Source organism: Drosophila subpulchrella, chromosome 3L (genome assembly GCF_014743375.2).
Source record: "Drosophila subpulchrella strain 33 F10 #4 breed RU33 chromosome 3L, RU_Dsub_v1.1 Primary Assembly, whole genome shotgun sequence".
Taxonomy (NCBI): domain Eukaryota; kingdom Metazoa; phylum Arthropoda; class Insecta; order Diptera; family Drosophilidae; genus Drosophila; species Drosophila subpulchrella.
The window spans coordinates 23,362,460-23,381,524 of NC_050612.1; the positions used below are offsets into that span (position 1 = coordinate 23,362,460).

Sequence of the window (19,065 nt, forward strand, 5' to 3'; positions counted from 1 at the left end):
ACTAGAGCCTGTCCTTGAGCCGAGGGAGAAATTTCTAAGGACCGCACACAGCCTGCTTAATATTTCATGGTTGACTCTGGGCCCGGCTCTTAAACTAGACACTTAATTAACATTTTGAACGATACCCCCACTGCGAGAATGGCCAAAATCAATTTCCCCTTTGCCAGTAACGGAAGCGGGAATCCGGATATGAAAGACGAATGCCGCGGGCGACAATCGCGGGAAATTCCGGGGCGGAGTGCCAAATAACAACATCACGACCTTTTAGTTGAAATTATTTTACCATTTTCCATTTGCCTGCTGGAGGAGCTTTTCGCCTTTGATTATTTATGTCGCGCTTTGCGGCTGCTGCCTCGCGGAAAAGCCAACATCAATAAACTGTTGACAACTTGAAAATAACCACGAAAGAACTGTCTGAAGGGGGTAGAAAGTGGTGAGAGGTGACTGGCACTTTGTTTATTGAAGAACGCTAAACTTTTTAGTCGCCATCACCTCGGTCGTGGCTTGTTAATATCGAGCAGCGCATTATTTATGGCCAACTTTCCACCAAAACACTCTTATTCCAGCCAACGCTGATGGCTGGAGCATAACTTTTAACGAGTTCTCTTCAGTTCGTTTGAGTTACTTTTCCATAACTCACCTGCAATTTTCTCACTTTGCCGTATACTGAATGTGCTACAGAAGTTGGCTGGCGCTTCTTGCCACTCAATACCTTAAGGTCCTGGCAGGTGAGTGGTAGGGCAAAAAGGACTCCGAACACGGCTACGTCCTTGGCCACGAGCAAACCAACCATAAGCATTTCATTATTAGAACACAAAAATGTTTAAAATTTCATTAAATGGCTGCGTTGTCCGGCTCCATACAAACAAGGCCAACTTGGTCCCAGAGGGTGGCCAGGAAAAAAGGAGGGAAAATGTGGTTTAAGTTGAGGAGAACTGGAAATACTCTTTCAAATGATTTTATTATAATAAAAAATAAATTGCAAGCAATAGGTTTTTCAAAATGAATGTTAATATTTTTAAAGATTGAAGAGTATTGTATATTACTTCAGGAAACCACTTAGGAACAGCTTAAATTTGTATAATCTATAGATGAATATCTCAAGAAGGTTGGGTTGTATTCATCAAGCAATTTAGAGGGATGTTTGTAATGAAACTCCGTTTTGACCACCAATTGAAAGGTCTTAGAGATAGTGTATATCCAACCATCTACAGGGTGCTGGCCCCTCTCACTCCCCTCTTACTTGACCTTTGCCCCACAGCTAGTTTTAGCCCCTAACCGCATCATAACAATAGCAGAAACAACAACAGTACCAGCAGACGGACAAAACAATTCATAAAAACGTTTAACAAAACGCAAAAGTGAAATTCGCCCCACAGTCAGGAACTGACCGAACCCAGAAATGAAATTCCCAGACAAGCAGGGGAAAACACATCGGGGGATGATGGCTATAGGGGCTGGGATCCCAGGATCCCGGTATCCCTGGTTGCAATCATAATGAGCAGCAATTCCAATCCCCCAACCGCCGAGACCAACATCATACCACAGGAGCAACCAACGCCAAAGTGGTCAGCAGCAAACATTGCAATTTCATTTAATAACAAAATATTTGGACAGCGCCAACAAGCGAGACTTTCAGTTCCGATGAGTTAGGGTTTCGCTCGATGGTCGTTGGGCAGGGATGGCCAGAGACTTCGGAGGTAGCAAAGAGTTGAGGCAAATTATTACGTCTTTATGCAGAAATTATTTATGATTGCTTTGTCTAGACTTGGCGGCGTCGATGGAAGCCACACAATGCACCGGAATTCCGGTCTCCAGGAGTCCTTGCAATGTTAGCCGGGTAATTTATGAGCCTATTGCTCATACGCCCTGTGCAACGGCAAAGGTGAGAGGTGGCTTTAAAATTTGCTCACGGCTTACCAAAAAAATTGCACCCCTCGTTACCGTTGTAAATTGTGGAGCCTAGCTGAACTGTTACCAATTAGTATCTAAAGTACTTGGAAATGCATCATCTTTCAAAAAGTTATAAATCATTCTTTTTATAATTATGAGTTCCTCCTCCGCTATCCTCTTTTTATCAACATTATTAATAATGCTTCTGTAAAGCTTTACTTTTTTAAAAATCACTACATTTTTTTAAGTACTACCCAACGAGAACTACTTTAGCGCAGCTTTAAAAAATCTGCCTCCAAAAGCACCGAACAGAAGTGACTGCAAATTGCATTGGGTAAATTTAATTAACGTCGCATTGAATTTTAATCAAGTTCATTCAGCGAATGCGACACAACACGTGACATTATTTGCATGCGAAATTAACCTGTGACAGGCATCGGCCACCCGCCGCCGCCGCCGCTTTTTCACACGTTATTCGACGTTTCGGGAGTTGGTGGCATTTTTTAATCAAGCTCCGCGAGGTTTTTTACTTTTCAGCCCGTCAGTCTGTCAGTGCGGTTCGGCTCGCTAGTTAATAGATTGGAAATGTGATATTGAATGCGAGCGAAACCAACTATTTTCGGGGACCTTTTAAGCGATGTACAGCAGACGGAGACTGTGGCCAATTCCTGTCCAGCCATTGTGCATGCCAATCAGTTGCAAATTGCATGTTGGACTGCCGAATTTGCTCACTTGGGCCATCGTAAACAAATCCACAGAGGGTACGGATTGCTATGTAATCATTTCGTTTATCACGGCTGTTTGGATGCTGTTTTCGGGCATTAATTGAAATATGATTTGTGATTTTGTTACCAGTCAGTCAGCCAATCCAGTTGGCTTGCATAGGAAGTGATTTGGTTATGCCCATCAAAACACCAGTGATCCAAAGCAAATTTGATCTCTGACTGGAAATGTATGCAAAATGAATTCATGACACGTCCTCCTCTTCGTCTGATTTTATTCATATGCTCGCCATGCAAAACTGTCCGAAAACTGTCACTGGAAGCTCTCGTTCCCTCAAATACTTACATACTGTTGCTGTGGCTGCTGCCAGAGCAGAAAGTCAAAAAGTTTCTGGCTTTCGACCAATATGCAAAATATCAGGGTTATGCAAAATGCTCAAGTCGAGTCAAATTCTCCCCCTAACCCCTTGCGAAAGATTTTTCAAAAACACTTGAAAACAAATTTTAAATAAAATGAACATGAGCAGTTTGTGGTAAATGGTTTGAGAAAGAACAAGAGAAATACGAAGACACTGAAAAAAATACTGAGCTTTTTTAACAAAATTAAAATCATGTTTACAAAATATTTGAGCTTAAAACATTAGTAATATAAATATTTTGGGATCTTATTTCCTGAATATGTTTTTAGCAATGTAAATATAGTTCTAATTTTAATATTTGCTAAAAAGCTTAGCAAATTTGTATTTTTGAGTAAATTAATAAAACAAAATTGTGCTAATTTATCTTTATAAACCGAACTAAAATGAAATAATTTCTCACTGTAAGTGCGTGTAAAGTTTTGAGCGTTTGGCTGTGGCAAAATTCAATTAACTTGTCCGGGTTGATTGAAGTTTCAGCTTAGAATCTGACAGATTGCAAAAGTTCTATGTGTTAGGGACATTTTCTCACCCTTCTGAGGTGAAAACCTGCATAATTTTAAACACAATCTGGATGTTACCGAATAAAGTTGGAATTATTTTTTCACTTATTGTAAAGCTCTCTTCTGTGTGTTATATTTTTTCTCCCCCAAACAAAATCGTCTACTCCATCACTTTACAGTCCAGTTAACCGCTTGACATATGACCGTCATCATTTAGCGCATATATCTCCGGTGAAGCCTTTTAGGACTCGCTCTTAAAAACCATTCCAAATCACGCACTTCTCCCCCTTTTAACCCCTTTTCTCATCTCTCTGGCAATTCTACCCCTTGAGTGGTCCGTTGGCAGCCCATTGAAGGGGCGTGTCAATAGCCCAATGCTGCATTTAAATTGTCCATTCCATTCCATCAGAACGTTTACGAGATGTGGACGATGCGCAGCAATGTCTGAGTTTTGGTATTGCCGCACAGTGGTTTTAAAATATAAGGAAAAAGCAACTGGGAATATATTAGAATTAAAGAAAAAATTCCCATTCTAACAAAAAACCATTGAAGGTTTTGTGAAAAAAAATGATATACATTTTAAAACCTGAAAATAAAAAAATATTTAACAATTTTAGATACTTTTACTTATCAAGATTGAAGATAAAAAAAAAGTTCTTTAAGTTCTTAAACTAAAAAGTTTTTATGGCACTTTGAAAAATTGTTTGTATTTTTATAAATCTGGATGAGATCCGCTAAAAATGCAAAACAATTTTTAACAATGGATTAAAGCCGCATTTATATTAATAAACAATTTCTCTTAAAATTTTCTTAAGGATTCAACCCACTGTATTTCTGCAGTCCTTCAGCCACCCCCTCAACCCCTCTCCACTTTTGTTGGCCACAAGCAAATGCACTTTCCTGGCCACGACTAATTTTATGGCCCCCATTCTCGGCAGAAACTTTGTGTGCGTCTCCGGGCTGCTCATTTCTTTTTTTAATGGTCCCAGCCTGGTCTGGATGGGTTGTAACTGAACGGAACGGTCTGCATTGGGCAGGACTGGACTGGCGGAGTAATTCCTCTTAGCTCTTAACTCATAATTGCCAGCTTGGCCAGCGCCGTCTCGGCCATTATGACAATTGGCAATGCACCAAAAAAGCAGAGCCAACTCCTTTGATGCGTGGCCATGAGGGCAGAAGAACAATTAAATGACAAGCCAATTTAATGAGCAGACGGCGGATGGTAGACGAATGGTGGAGATTCCCGGCCAAGATGATGTCTTGTCTCAGTTCACGGCTTAATGGCCAAATTATTGTCACTTTGAAGTTGGCGCCATTAAAGATCGGCGCTTAAAGGGCTGGCTGCAATTGAAAACCGCATTTTTACAGCTGAAATATTATGACGTTAATTTCGTGATTGTTTTTTTATATTTTTTTAATGCGATTTATTTAACTGGCGACGCGTCGCTAATTCCCCAACGAACCCCAAAAACCAAAAGCCACTCACGCGTGATTCGCCAAAAAAAAAACCGTACTGGGCTTAAATTCTGACTTTAAAGCGGCTGCAAATATGGTGAAACAATAAATAATTGAGTGGGCGTGTTTGCCTGTATCTATTCGGTTATTTTATTTACATAACACTTTGGCATTAATCGATTTATGGTGCCCTCTGGCGTTGACTTTTCGCCCCCACACACACTCGGTTCACTGAGCCTTGTTGAAATTGTTTCAATTATTCGCATTATTTGCCGTGTATTTTCGGTGGCCAGCCAATCATTCTCGATTGTTAGCCACAGTTAATTGCATTCGGTGAGCTAAAAATTTAAATTAGTTATTTAATTAAGTTGCATAATGTAGAAGAGTTCAAATCCAGTGGGAGGATATGAAATAGGCCAGAATTGTATTAATTCAATGCCTAAACGGATCCAAATTATCCAATCATATGCTTCGCCTAGCGTTGTAATTTATTCAAATGATAACGATAACCCAACCAGTCAGTCGACAAAAAAAATTTCACACAAGATTTCCACTAACCCCAAAAAAAAAGGGGCCAGCCGGAAAAAATCTCGGCCATAAAGCTCGGTAAATGCTGTTAACATGGTAACTGGGGATAGTCAACACGCACACATTCTCGGGAACAGGATACCAAAACATACACATAAACACATTGGGGATAGAGGAACGTGAAGCGTTTTTAATTTGCGTATTTTAGTCACGTTCAGGTAAATCTCAATTGAATCGAATGTGACACCGGATGTGAAAATTGTGCACATTTTCCAAGCATTTTGCCATCGAGCGAGGCAGAGCAGGAAAATTGAGATGGCAATGGAGGGAAATGGTCATGTTGCCGTTGTCATCGACGCGTTGTTGCCTGTGCTTTTGCTTTGCTTTTGCTCTGCTCTTGCTGTTCCTATTCCAATTGCTGCTGGATGGAAAGCAAAGCACGAGGCACAAACAAAGATCGCATCAGTAAGCATGCTGCGAAATGTTCCCTGCCGAACAGAGGAAAACACGTCGTCAAATCTATCTTACCGATTCAGGGGGCAGCCATGGCCAGGAACAGCCATGGATGAATGACGGGCATGACTCTGGCATTTGCTTTCCCAAGACACTGGGAAAAACACACATGTGCCACAGATAATTAAAAGTGTGCTAGGAATTCTCCAGGTTATTAATCATAGTGCAAGAGATTCTTAAATGCTTTAACCAGGGTATTCAACAGTGCAATGCAATGCATATATTATCATTACTTATTTTACAATACGCTGTTGATACTTTGATAAAAAGTTGACCAATTGAACCCGTTTTCCCTGCAAAACACAAATGTTCACAAATTTTTATACAATTTAACATAGTTTTTAAAATGATTTTCAATAAGACACTTTCGTGATAGACAGCTTTACTATGACAATTTATTTAATTTTCTTATGCCGATCTATAACTTATTTACCTATGAATTAAATTACTCATTAATTTATGAGGAAATTCATATTTGTTTTTGTGATGACTTAGACACCAACTTTATATAATGAAATAATTTAACAAATTGAAGTTTATTAAGATTGTAAAGAAGTAAAATCCCAATTATTTTAAAAACTATGGTTCTTAAAAGTATAAAATGACTTAATTTTAAAAGTACAACGTCATAAAAACCTTTACAAGTCTGTAGAACAATTTTAATTTTATCGAACACACAAAATTCTCTCAGTGTAGAGAGAAATCATGGCTATCGTTGTAAACAAAGCGTTTACAGGACATTGTAGACAACATTTGCCTCTGTTCCCACTCCTTTTTTCCCTCTTGATTTTGCCATTTTCAAATTCCCACTGACGTGGGCCAGGGCTACTTTGTGTTCATGTCCGCAGAGCTGTCCCTAATATGCCGCACCTGATTTTTATGACGAACCCAGAGTGTCTAGAGCAGGAATGTGGGGCTAAGGGTAAGGGGTAAGGGGTAATGGTAGATGTGAGAAAAAGGTGTTAAAATGGGGCCGCTTTGAGGCACGCACTTGGCAAGGATGCTGTTGACCCAGGCCAGGTGGGAACTGAAAGGATATCCCCACACACACATCCTGCATTTGCACCTCTTTTTGCTTTGATGTCGGAGTGGTGTTGGTAAATATTGACTCGGCACATTAACGCCAATTTGCCCCGGGCCAGATATGTAGATTGTGCTCCTTTTGTTGCCCAGCCAAGAGCCCATTAAAGTATTTCCTACCCGGCATCCTGGGCATCAAAATCGAGTTAGCAACTCGCCCGGCTCAACATATAATTACATTGTTATTTATTGAATTTTCGCCCCGAAAACTGCAGCAGCAAACACATAAACAACATCAACTTTTGCCCCGGGAGCCGGGAACCCAAAAATTGTTTGGCGACAAATTGTCACAGGCGCTGACAAGAGTTTTGGAGCCAGTTCGAAACTCACTTTTTGGCCAAAAGGGCAGGTCTGTCAGTCAGTCAGAAGGAGGACAGAAGGACAGAAAGACAGACGGCCAGACATGATGCGCTGTGCCACAAAATATTCCGCAAAGTCAACAGCGGCAACACAAAATGAGGTCAACCATGAAAATTGCACCGGCGGCAGCAATTTCTCATTTTGAGTTTAGCAGGCTGCTCTGGCAACAAGAGCAACAAAAACCGAAGTGCTTCATACGGAAAAAAAAGAAAGAATTTCGCGATGCGGTCCACTGAGTGCTGTTGTTGCTGTTGCTGCCTTTGATGTTGCTGCTGTTGCTGTTGCTGCTGCTGATGTTGCTGCTGTTGCTGCTGCTGCTGCTGCTGCTGCTGCTTGTTCCTGCGGTCGATCAGTTGCTGTTGCTGCATGTTTTTGGTGTAGCTGCTGCTGGTGTCATGTCGTTCATCAGCGTAACAATTTTTATTGCTGTTCGGACCGCAACTTTGTTGTCGATAAAATTTTAATTCGCTTTGGCTTACATTTTTTTGTTCGGTCCCTTTATGCGATTTCAATTTGGGCTTTGGCAAAAGAGAGCAGACAGAAAGAGCAGTTAAAAATATGCCACCTCAACATAATAAACGGAAAAGGGATTAATAAGTAATAAAGCTATTAAAAGAGATAATTCTTAGTTAAATTAATAAGGGTAATTAGAAAATATTTATTATTTATATTTAAACTTAATTATAAAATTTAAATGTTATATTTATCAGGAATTTCAGAGCATTTCCCATTCGTTGGCACTTAATATTCTCCGATTTTATGCATGCATCCTTCGACGGCCCTGCGCCAAATTGATTTATAGCGTTCGAACACGTTTCGCCCCAAAAAAAAATGGCAACCACAAGAGGGAACATACACAGAACTGAAGACTGTACAGCAATCACGTCCCCAATTATAAACACAACTAATTGCCCCGGCAAATGTGGCTTGAAAGCGTTGCGAAATCTTAATAACATGGCATACAAATTTTGTGCTAAATTGTCAACATTAGCAGTGGGAGGGAGCCATCCCAGATGCAACAACAGCAGCAGCAACACTTGACACAGCAACAACTTTTGACACCGGAGCAACAATGTAAGACATATCCCGTCGCCGATTCTATGGGGCACATTTATCATGGCTACCGTTTTTAGCGTTGCACGCTTTTGACCTGCTGCACAACAGCAACGCGCGTGCCACCAGCAACACAAGCAACAGCAGCAACACCAGCAGCAGCAACTCTTGAAGCAGCAACACAATGGCAACACGAAACCCTCCAAGAGTTGAACTTGCTCAGTGATCTTTGATCTTATCTTGGCCAACAAGCGCAGGTAAAAGTGTTATACTGCAGATAAGTGCACAAAGAAAAATTATCAGGAGAGTTAATAAATTATATAAATTATTTAATGCAACTCAGAAATATATTTAAAAAAATTCAGCCAAGGAAAAAGATACTCTTTTGGAATATACGTATACACATACGTTTCTTTAAAATATTTTTGATTTATCAAACTAAACATACTATTTAAAAGAACAGTTTTTAAATGACCTATTCTAAAGTACCTGGAAACATGATATCTCAAAAACTATACCGTTTTGGGAAACTGTGCTTCTGGAAGTCTTTATTAATTTCCTCCCTTCTTTTTTTCTCCCCCTTTGTAACTGATAAATTGAAATTTCACATTTTTCAAACTCTTCGCAGTGTCCATTAATCGTTTCCCGTTCTCCAGACATCTTCGGATGCATAATTTGGGTACGCCCCAAACATGTTGCAAGTGCCACTTTTGGGCTGTTCTTGTTTTCCCCTTTACCCCGACTTAACCCTTTGCTTGCCACATTTGTTGACGCTGTTTAATGCGTTTTTAAAGTGCACGAGCCCCGCCCACGGGGCGTATGAAACGTTTGCTACAGCTATGCAGTGCCGGCAATTAGCCAGCGAATGTCATAAATGAACCACCAGCACCACCAGGGCCACTCTCAGCTGTCAAAAACTACGCCAACTAATGACAGTGCGATTGGAACTGGAATTGGAATGGGATTGGGAATGGGAATGGGAATTGAAATGGGTCTTGGATGGGAAAACGGAAAGCGGAAAACGAGCCATGGGATTGGTCTGTGGGACTGAAGCTGGGCAAGATGTAAGCCAAGCGAGGCAATTACACATGCAAATTGCCGGGCACAAACCTCAAAACTGGAGTCTCGCCGCGAACTGAGCACCATAAATCAGCTGTCATTGCCAGATCTCAGTTTGTCTATAAGCACACGTCAAATTGCACTCGTGGCGGGGAAATGGTAACTGCGGGGGAAACTTCATTAGCAAGAGAATCTACACAAAAAACGAGCGATCATTAGCATTTTTGGATAATTAACAGTTTAGCTGGAAGCCCACATTCTTGAAAGCTGTATTAGAAATTAACAAGGCCTACATCTATTTGGCCAAAAATGGCAAAACAAAAAATGTAATTGGATATAAAAACATTAGAAACATGCATTTGAAAATGTTTTATTCAATGAGAACGTATATAAATCTATACTCTAAATAATATGTACTCTAAACGTACTGTACTCTAAATAATATGATAAATAAATGTTAAAATGTAATACGATAATACTACAGTTTTATAAGGAACGATCAACAATATATGGCTATTTCAAAATACATACAGCCGAGTGGGAGGATCTAGCTTTTTGTAAGGCAAGTTCAGCTTTTTTATTAACCGAAAAGTTAATTTATAGAATTTAGACCGAGTTGATCCTAAATATTTTAAATGTATTACTTTTCATAACCTTAAGGCTTACACCGAAATAGCTATTTCTCAGATCGAACTAGTTCTAGACCCTTATTTTCCACTCATTGTTAATCTTCTCCCCCAAGAACAGGTTCGCCACCTTCCGCCCCCTTTTCCCTAGAGCCCAAAACCACATCTTGGCAACACACACAGAACTTCATCTGGAATTGCAGCTAGACCAGCGACATGTTGCTGGTGTCGCCCAGCAGCAGCAATTGCTGCTGACGTCGACGCGACGACAAAAAACACGCTGCCAAGTGATGAGGCGCACAGCAGCAGCAGCAACAGTAGCAACTGGCGACTTGTGGCGCGCTAAACCGCGTGGCAGCAGCAGCAGCAGCAGCAACAGCAACGGCAGCAACATCACCAGCAGCAACATCAGCACCTAGAACCGAGCCTCGTATTCGGGTTCGGCTGCTGCTCGTGAGTTCTTCTGAAGATGTGGTTGCTGCTGACTTAGGAAGAACCACAATTCAAATCCCCTCCTTCTAAATAAAGAAAACCCCGTTTGCACTCGTTAAAGTGCCAACATGCCCAGTTGCTTATCAGTCAACTCACTTTTTTTCCGCTTGTCATAAATTATGAGAACTGTTGCAGTTTTATGGCCGCCTTTTGTTTACACAGCAGGCAGCGCCGGCAAACACCCACACGCACACACTCGCAGCCACACTGATTCGCACTCACACATGTGCACGGAGAAAATATTCCGCCAAAATTCCTGAATTAATTGGGTGTTCTTCAAATAAACATTTATTTCAATTCAAGGAAGTGCCGTTCCACATGATATACTTTACACTGATATGCAGATATTATATCTTCATTGCTGTTTCATTTGTGTAAGTTAAAATGGTGTGTACATTGGCATTTAAGTTAAACGATACTATAAAGTTTTTAATTTCTTATAACTCTTGAATTTTATTAGAAAGATTTAGAACAAGTTTATAGATCAATATGATAAATGGCCTGGTTATTCTTACAAAAACAGAAATTTTATTTATAAAGTGGTTTCATATTTAAGTTATAAATAGATCCAATTCAAATGTTGTATCTAGACACTACCTTAAAAAAGATTACAATAATAACTAAATATTTAAAATATAACTTATAAACTCATTAATGAACACATTTTTATTTGATACTATTTTCTATGCCGCATAACCAACTTCTTGGATACATTTTATCTCTGCCTTTTTTTTAAGATTTAAATTAGGATTTCTAGAAGATTCTCTCAGTGCTCGAATATTTAGTGCCCATACGGAAGACTCACGTGGTCGCGACGATAACTCATCCAAGTCACGCCGTCTGTGGCGTTCTCCGGACCGGATCGTTCCGCTTGCCTGGTCCCTGGAGTTCATCTAACAGCGGGAGGAGCATTTTCCAAAACCGCCCAGCACTTCCTGCCAATCCCTGTGGCAAGGTCCCCACTCCTCTGTGCCCCCTTTCTAGAGGCCCCTTCTCCACCCACCGCTTTGCAAATTATTTGCGAAATGCAGCAACGCACGCTAGAAATGAGCTCGTTTGAAATCCAAACATTTTCACTTACCTCACCTCTTTTCCGCAGATTTTCCACCGTTTTCCCCCCGTCAACTCACTTATTCATTGGTGCGTGTTGGCAAATGCCAAACATTTTTAGATGCGACTGCCAACTGAAGCTTGTAAATACTTTGGAGTTGTGCAAAAGTGGAGAAAAGATTTGCTGCCATCTCCGTTTGTATTCGCGGTATTCACTGTTGTTGCTGCCGTTGCTCTTCCCGAGTATTTGCTGTATGCGTCTTTTGCTGGCTGCGATTGGCATTTTAACGGCAAAGGGGCTGAGTTCGGGAAGCAGAAGAAAAGGGGAGTTTCCGAGTGGGAAATGCGAGAGGAAAACATTTTTAATGCATTTTTAATTAATTTTTTGCCGCGTCAATGGGCTAAAGGGCGAAAAGGGGGCGTGTTGGGTGGCAAAAGACAAAGTTGCCACTTTAGTTAACAGTTAAAAGCCGGAACTTTTCACTACAGTGATTTTTCTTAGCCGGGAAAAAAGCAAAAAGGAACTTTATTTCCTTTTAAATACATATTAAATTAAGAATTTCAATTCGTTTTGTTTAATCGCTCAATAAAAAATTTCTACCGAATGCAGAAAAAGCCTTACAGTTCAAGCCCAACCTCTTTAGCACCAGAAATCTCTCGCTAATACCAACCTCTTCATTTTAGTACCCAATTACTAACCATCAGTTAGTAATTCAAACTCATCTTGGCCCGCTTTTTAAGTGCAACTTTACCGCAAACACTGAATGGCGTGGCAATAAGATGTTTGCCAAGAAGCATAAAAATCAGGAGACCATCCAGCCAGCACTAACCCTAATTGAGCCATCAATTAATTAGTCAGCCGAGGCATACGCATTTGAAGAAATAGTGGAAATTATCAATTACAGGCGGCTCCCAGAAGTGGGCATTAAAAATTGTTATGTCTAAGGTCGTAAAAAGTGGTTCTTAGTCTTATCATAAAAGATAACAAACCGCTGGCAAGTCCAAATGTGGAAGCTGGAAAGTCGAACCCAGTTGGAACTCACTTGCGATCCACAAACAATGTCCGTGTGGAATGGAAGGAAACTGGTTGCTGCTGCCGGCGTCGCTGTTGCTGCTGTCGCTGGTGTGTTGCTAGTGTTGCTGGTGTGTCTGTTGCTGCTGCTGCTGCTGCTGCCAGCTGAATGCCTGGCCTGGCCTATTGAATGTGCATCAAAATTTATGTGGCCTTTTTTAGTCGTTTGCGTTGAGTCAGCGGAAGCGAACGTCGTCGTCGGAGGAGCAGCAGCAACATCGCAGCAATATCGCGCCTACAGCAGCAACATTCGTCGTGTGTTGCCAGTTGGTCGGTTGAAAATTGCAAATACAAAGAGACAGGTTGCCAGGCGGATTAAAGTTGCAGCCCATTTCGTAACAGTTGAAAAGTGTGTGTGCATAATTTAAGCCATTGCGAAACAAGTGTTGACGAAAAAATAAATAAGCAAAGAAACCAGCAACATTTGTGTGTGTGCCCCAATATATACGTAAATTAATTGATTTATATCAGTGACCTTTGGAAGTGAACTGCACACCTGTTGCTTTATACACACAAGGAGCGGGATATTGGTCTGAGCAGTATTATTTATAAGGTAATTAAATAATTATGCAATCTTTTTAAAAAATACGATCCCTGTTTCTGTTTCCGACATTATTTTTAATATGCTGAATCAATATTAATGATTCCGAAAATATTTAAGATATTATTAATGCTTTAACTTATGGTGAAATTACGTGGTTTTCTATCCGATATGATTGTAAAGACATCCTAGTATTTGGCATTGTTTCCATAAATGATACGCAATACTCTGTGTAGATCATTTATCTGACTTTTATTTCCAAGGGAAATACATGTATTTAATAATGTTTTCTTTCAGTTAGTTTCATTGCTGTCCCATTATATTTGTAATGGGAATGATTTTAAAAATTCTACTTCATGCTAGTGCAAGTGCACATTTCTTGTTCCGCTTTAAGTCAGTTACTTTCCCGAAAGGTATTATTTTTAAGATAATTAAATAATTATGCAATCATCTCAATCTAAGCGTACAAGTTAGTTGTTCAAAATTAATCAAGCTCGTGGGCAGGCATAAATATGCAAATTAAATTGAGGAAGCCGGAGATTGTTACACTTTGTTGGTCAGCTGAGGCTGAAGGAGAACAAGTTCTGCGGTTGTCGCTGTTTCCATGTTCCTTCCTTTGGCCTGAGAAGCGTGAGAATATTCACTGGGCATTAATTAGCCGGAGTAATCAACATAAAGCCATCGGTTGTGGGATTTCTTTTGCGAGTGGAGTGGCTAGCATGTGATTGTGGGCCAACTAATTGCTGGCGATCGCAGAGGAAATAAACACGCTATTTCTGGCGACTGTGGGTGAGTTTCGCCAAACTCTAGGAAACCCATAGAACCAGGTGTGTGCCTTAAAATACTTGGGAACGGCATAAATCACACCCCTGCTCCTTTGGCCGCATCCTGGCCATGTTTGCACAGCGTGCCATTAAACACAGACCCACTCCATAGACTCATTAAGGTTTTAATTTACAAGTTTAACTCGAGATTTAAACACCGAGATTTATATGCGTGCCGCGAAAGGCAATAATCAACGGCAACAACTCGCAATCACGTACGGCAACAAACGAACCCACCAGCAACATCGCAACAGCAACACAGGCAACACCAGCAATGTCCACCTACGCAGATTGCTTAAACAAACCCTCAATGAGGATGAGGAGGCCCGTGTCGGAATTGTGTCGGTCGGTAATCGAATATGCAACTCATGGGGGGAGACCTTAACTTTAAGACAAAACATGACAACAGCAACAACAAGCTGCAACAGCAACACACAGAACAGCAACAAAGATGAAGATTTGCGCAAACAAACAGACATTAAAATCATTTAGTCGGGAAAGAAGGATGTTCGCTCTGAGTAGTTATAAAATAGAATTGGGACGAACTTTGCGATACACTTTTGGGGAAATTATGAAACTTATAAAATTATGGTTCTGAAAGTGTCTGCTTAGAAATGTTTACTAGAAAGAGAATGAAATCTTTAAAGGTAATGACTGATTAAGAATTTTTTAAGCAAAGGAAATATGAGAGTTAAAAAAAAACATTTCAATAGGGATTAACTTATTAATTTTGTTAAAATCATTTGATCAATTTAAAAATATTTTAACAATTAAAAATATTTACGGTTTTAAAAGACCACTATATAAATGTTCTGTTTTGCTAAAATACTTTGAAATTAGCTTTGGTAATTGAACCATTTGTTATATTTTATTGCGTTTTCGGGCCTTTTAAATCCTTTTACAAAAGGTACTTACCCCTCGTAAGGGTAGAAAATAAACCAAAATTACAACGTTGATTAAGCTCGCCCCAAATGGGCTTTGGCTGTAGCCTGACCTAGACAACAGCAACATCGGCAGAGGCAGCAGCAACAGCAGAGGCATCTGCAGCACGCACCTGCAACCTGCAACAGCCGCCAATCATTCGAGGATGCGGATGCAACGACGACAGCAACTCTCGGGTTGACTAGAGCAACACGTGCATGTGATTTGGAAGACAAAAACCGTTCTAATTTCTCAACTGTCAGCTGAGAGAGGTCTCCACTTGTCCCCCGGCAACCAGCAACCAGCAACTAGCAACCAGCAACAAGCAACTTGCAACCCCAACTCGTTAGCTGTTGCCATAGCAATTATGCAGCTGGGCCTCACAAAAGAAGGTCGACATTGCTGTTACTGTTGCTGTTCCGGCTCTTTGGCTCTGGCTCTGGCTCATGTCTTCATTTTGGACTTTTTGCAGCAACTACACATGTTGCTGGCGTGCTCGAGCAGCGGCAGCAACGCTTTTTGTTTGTTTGTTTGCATTGGCCAGCACTTTTGGCCTTTGGCGCTGGGATGTTAACCCTAAACCTGGCTGCTTTTATTAAGCCACCGCGACCAAGTCACTTGCACTGCACCAGCGCACACTCATAAAAAAATCTAAGTGTTTCCTTGAAATTAAGAAAATTATTTCTTGAATTTTTTTCAAAGGCGATTAGGTTTTAATCTTAGTTTGAGGAAATTAAATTGTTTGTTTTAATAGAGAATTCTTTCTTGTTTTTAGAAAATAAATTTTCATATTTTTCTACGAATATTGTGTTCTGAAATTATTTCAAGAAGACTTCGTTCTTGAAAATTTATATTTAAAGCCCACTTTTCAAGTAACAAGCAATTTTTTGTCTTGATTCAAAGTGTAGAAAGAAATATAGAATTTAATTTTTATAAGTGCACCACCAACCACCGCACCGCCAACAGAACAACTGCAATCTAGGCGCTTTTTTAATAGTTTTTAGCTGCAAACACGTTTTTGCTCGGACCCTCTGGTGTTGACGTCGCCTTTGGTTTTCCATCGTTTACCTCCGCTTTTCTCTACCTCTTCCCCCACCTCTAATTTGCAGCGCTTTAATTTTTCCTTTTTATTTGCAACACTTGTCGTTTAAATGCAGCAGGAGCAGCAGAATCAGCAGCAGCGGCAAAGTGTGGCCAATAAATTAAGCGGAGCCAAAAAAAGAGAGACACTCCGAGCAGAAATATCATCAAAAGCCCAGGTTGGTGGGGGAAATTATCTATGTGTGGCTGACTGCCAGAGGTTCTCAGACCGAAAGACTCTTGGGCCCCAAGATCCAGCTCCCCAGTCTCCGCAGACTCGGTTCCGTGCACAATCGCAACAAATGGCATTTTTATTGATATTTCGCTCGGTTCGCTTGGCAGCCGCATGTTGAAATATGCGCGCCACCTGTTGATTTTGTTTTTCGATTGCAGGAGGAGTAGGTGAACCTACAGCCATACCCTCCTTTATATAAATATATATATATAGTATACTGAAGGATCGGTGGCTGGCGGGGCTGCTCGTGATTTGCGCTGCAAATTAAAAGCGAGGGCGATGCATATAAATAGCAATTTGGACAGGCGAATTAAGGTAAACGACTGCAGCAACAACAAATCTCGCAAATACCAACGATGGAGGTGGAAAAAAAGAACTCGGATCGCCGAGTTGTCTTGTCACATAATGGAGTGGAATTATATCAACGGCGTGACTTTAATTTTCAACAAATTAAACAGAGGTGGACAGGAATGCCGAGCCAACGGCTGGCAATCAAGTAACTCAAACAGAAGAATAATTTAGGATAGGTAGTTAAGTAAAAGAAGGGAAAAATACACAAATATTTAAATATGCACTCAGAATAAAAAGTAATCTTACATTTAAGAGCAATGTATGCCTGATTTCGGGTAGTATTTTTTGAGCTTGCTTGTTTTAAGAATGTTTTCTTGAATCAAGAATAAATCAATCATAAGTCCCAAATCATCCGAAAATGTGCTTAAAACAAGCCCAATGGCCTTGGATTTTTTTCTGAGTGTAGGTAGTTATTTTTGGTAAGGTATGCTAGAAATAAATAATCCAAAATTTATTGAAATATGTATATATATTTATGTACCAGTTTCTATAAAACGCTCTTTAAACCAAGCCTCCATAAAAAGGTCAAAATTATTCCCCTCCAAAATGTTAAGTACTTCCCTGAATTCCCCTTTAAAATACCCTCTTTAAAACTCAAGTGAACCATCAAAGAGTGACTGCAACCCTCGAAAACTGTAAACTTTTAACTAACGAAACTCGCAGCTAAGTAAATTCCAAGTTTATCAGCTGCTGCTTGCCCACTCGAAAGTAACTTTATCAGACGGCCTGCATCCAATTAAAGGTTTTTCCGAGTATTTAGTGGATTGCATTTTCGTTTGCTCTAATAAGATAAGCCGAGGAACTGCAACTCCAGTCTCCAATAAACTCGTGGCTATTGACAGAGCGATGACGACAGGTAGAGATCTAGATAAAGCGCCCGATAAGCAGCAAATTTGACAGCCATAAAGCAAATAACAGCCGACCGGCGGGCAGGTAGAAGATATAGAGCGCAGTGGGAACCTAAATTACACTGCACCGGGGGAGAGGGCTATGAAAATTAATGAAACCAGTTTGGAGCATTTTTTTTATTGTTCGCCTGTCGTTTAATTAAAAGACAATCAAAGTCGGGACCGCAGCTGGGTAGCCGGATTGCTTGGAACAAAGGCGAAATGGAAACGAATATCCAGCGGATGCCAAGAGTTCATCAAAATCAGGAGCAACATCAAAACCGGCAAGATACCAACTGCAGGCATCGTGATCCCCAGATTTCCAGATTCCCATCTCTCAGATCCCCCCAATCCTCACTCTTCGGTTCCCCAAAAATCGCAGAAGGGGCAACGGAAGACAGAACCTGCTCGGGGAATTCTTTATCGACATGTTTATGCGTTTCGTTTGCCCCCGAGAACGAGAAGTCCGACAAATGTATAAATATTTACACGAAATATTTACGATTAGGAGGGCCTGGCAGCGGGGTAACCGCAATATCGCCGCCTCTTAATGAAATGCTAACGATATTCATTGGAAAAATCACAAGCGTAACGAGCCCGGGAGGAAAAACCGCAGATGCCAGCCCAGAACCAGAGTTTACAATTTTCAGTTTTCGAAGCGCGCTGTTGCAACAAAAGGAAAATTATGTAAATGCTGGGAAATTGTTTCGGCCTCAACCCGGCAATTTTCACCGAGCATTTTCGGCAAATCAATTTCAATTGCCTGGCCATTGTCCGGAGGCGTTTTCAACCGAACCACTGGATGGACGGGCGTGGCAGGCCATGGCTTATAATAATAATTGAATAAATTGAAGCTGCAATTGAATCGAGGCCAGGCTGGCAACCTGCTGCTGGTCAGGTGTAAGTTGGCCAAGTGGAAGCGCTTCGGTTTCGGTTTCCGTAATGAAAATGCCACATTGTTGCTGGCAGCAGCCTGCGGTTATTGCCAGGCTATAAGCTATAAATGTAAGCCGGCCCAAAATGCAATTCGGTTCAGCTTAAAGCCAAAGACGCTCCGATTCCGATCCCGTATATAATTAAAGCAAATGTGTTTTATGATTGGTCCCGAATCAGGGTTAAGTACACGGGCTCATTTGCATGCCGTGCAATTCAGCCATTCAGCAATCCTGCAATTATCCCATCGCCAGTCAATGGCGACCACACAGTGGATCTCGTCAGCTCATCACCGGCATCATCCCATTCCGACCCTCATGGCCACCGACGTAATAACTGTAACTCCTCATCAAAATAATGTAATTATCCAAATTGTTTTCCTTGAAATTTGTTTACATCATTTCTGTAGTTCCTTGCGCGAGTGGGCAAAAAAGAAGATGCAAGGCAGCAAAAACGAGCAGGAAATTCCCA

At 40.8% G+C, this 19,065-nt stretch overlaps 1 protein-coding gene across 2 annotated transcripts in view; it reads left to right on the forward strand.

Moving 5' to 3' along the window:
* The first annotated feature begins 2,534 nt into the window (after nt 1-2,534).
* Nucleotides 2,535-19,065, forward strand: part of LOC119554998 (tensin-3) — a 32,696-nt gene continuing 16,165 nt past the window's right edge. Inside the window, exon 1 of one of the 2 annotated variants that reach the window (XM_037866139.1) lies at nt 2,535-2,654. The gene's annotated coding sequence lies outside the window, so the exon portion shown is untranslated. Of the gene's footprint in view, nt 2,655-12,998; nt 13,376-19,065 lie in introns of those variants that run through there. The other variant, XM_037866137.1, reaches the window with a different exon arrangement.